Here is a 2,370-nt window from a genome sequence, read left to right as displayed (position 1 = left end):
GCGGCGGTTGCCGCGACCTCCTGCTCACGATCTCGGACCGGAGGCATGACAATTAATATGGTATCAGAGCATAAGTAGATAAATTATGACACATAGAATTAGACATAATATAAGTATAGGTGGATAGACATCAAGAATATTGAATGTTAAAGTATGAATATCATAGTAAACCTATCCTAACAAGTAGATGAATGAATCTAATAGGTTTTACTACTACAAAGGTTATTATGCATCTCCGTAGAATGACAAGAACTACTCAAGGGATCGCAAGAGAGACATCACAACCACGAGATGGTAGCACTCCCATCTGACCAGTGGCACCCCTCAGAGGAGGGAGTCATAGATCCTAATGGGAGTACTTCGAGAGCACGTCAGGAACCAGATATGGCTCAGTTAATGCAGACCCTAATCGGATGGTACAAATGCAACAACAATTACAGCAGCAAATGCTTGAACAACAGCACATACAATGAGATACACAACAACATCAGCATCCACCACCACAACATAGAGAGCAACCAATACAACAGAATAATATTTCAAAATTTAAAAAGCTTGCTCCTCCAGCTTTCAAGCGGACTATTGAACCTTTGGAAGCTGATAACTGGATAATGGAGATGGAAAAGGCCTTCGCTGTCCAAGAGTATCGTGATGAAGAAAAGATTCGATATGCAACTTATTTACTACAAGAAGAAGCATACAACTGGTGTCAGCGACTACAGCATAAGTATAAACAAGACGGTGAAATACTTACTTGGAAAAGATTTCGGATTGCATTCTACGATCAGTATTTTTTTTGGAGTATAAGGATCTAGAAAGAGCAAGAGTTTATTTATCTGAAGCAAAAAGATATGAGTATGACTGAATATGAAGCAAAATTTACAGAGTTAACAAAATTTGCTCCAAGATTAGTAGATGGTGAGCAAGAACGTGTTTACAAGTTTGAGATGGGACTGAGAACTGAGATTCGAAAATAAGTGGTTCCATATAAATTGACAACTTATGCAGATGTGGTAAACAAAGCACTGATAATTGAAAGAGAAGTCAATGAAGAATGTATGGAAAGAAAAGAAAGCAAAAAAAGAGAACAAATCAAATGATACACAAGGGCAAAATAATAAAAATATCAAAAGTTCAGCTAAGTGAGCAATAGATAATAAAACTCAATAGATTGATAGTGAGCGATGCTCCAGATGCGGTAAAAATCATACGGACAAGGATTGCCATTGGAATACAGATGCTTGTTTCAAATGTGGTCAGATGGATCATAAAATTGCTAGCTGCCCGCTAAATACTGAAAATCAAGTTGGCCAAAGAACTTATGAAGGACAAAACAAGGATGGCAGACAGATTTTTAAAATCCAAGAAAGAGTTTATGCTCTTACTCAACAGAATGCATAGGCTTCCAATGCAATGGTGACAGGTAAAAAAAATTTCAAAGATGAAATTTATTTTTAGGAGGAAAGAATGTAACACCCGACCCATTGGGCCTTAAACCCAAAAGCCAAAAAAAAAAAATTGAAGACTCCTTGTGGGAGTCTTCTTCCATCATCGACGACTCCTAATCGGAGTCGGAAAGGCCACTGGGGAGGAGTCAAACTCCTCCCCTTGGCTCTATTTAAGGGGGAGACCTTTCTCCTTCTTCCTACCAAAGAATCCTAGAGCGAAACGGCGAAGATCGTCAGAAATTGCTCGCGAAAACCATCACCATGCTCGCCACAATTTCTCGCCGGAGCTCGAGGTAAGCATATGGTTCTCTTCCTCTCTTCTCTCCCTTCCTTCCCGTGCCGGTGTGCACGTTCATCGGGGATCGGAGTCGTCAATTTTATCATGGGAGAGGTTTCAATTTTTTCTGATTTTCGGGCGCCGGTGGTCGTCGTCGGCCATCGATTTGGGTTCCTTCGGATGGCAGTGCGCTCTCTTCCGGCTGCCGGCCATTTCGTGCCGGCTGACCGCCAGTCGGCCAACCTTATGAGGGGACCATTTGGTCCCCTGTTTCACCTATTTTCACCCATGGGAGGCCACAGGAAGAAGAAGTAAAAGAAGGAAGAAAAAGAAAAAGAAAAAAAAAAAAAAAAAAAAGAAAAGAAAAGAAAAAGGAAAGAAAAAAAATAAATAAATAAATAAATAAATATGAGAGAAAATTTTCTCTCTCTCCCTTCAGTCTGAACTATTACTTTCTCTCTTTTAGAATTGGACTTTCTCTCTCTACTTTCTCTTTCTAAAATTTTCTCTCTAGATTGTTTATCTCTAGTGATGGATTTCTCTCTCCAAAATTATTCTTCTAAGATTAGCGTAGTGAAAGACTTCATTTTAATGATTTTGATCGAGTTTAATGAAGAGTCTGATCCCAAGTAAGATTTTGATTTA

The sequence above is a fragment of the Elaeis guineensis genome, chromosome 1 (assembly GCF_000442705.2).
Source record: "Elaeis guineensis isolate ETL-2024a chromosome 1, EG11, whole genome shotgun sequence".
Classification (NCBI taxonomy): Eukaryota; Viridiplantae; Streptophyta; class Magnoliopsida; order Arecales; family Arecaceae; genus Elaeis; species Elaeis guineensis.
This window is presented reverse-complemented; position numbering follows the sequence as displayed.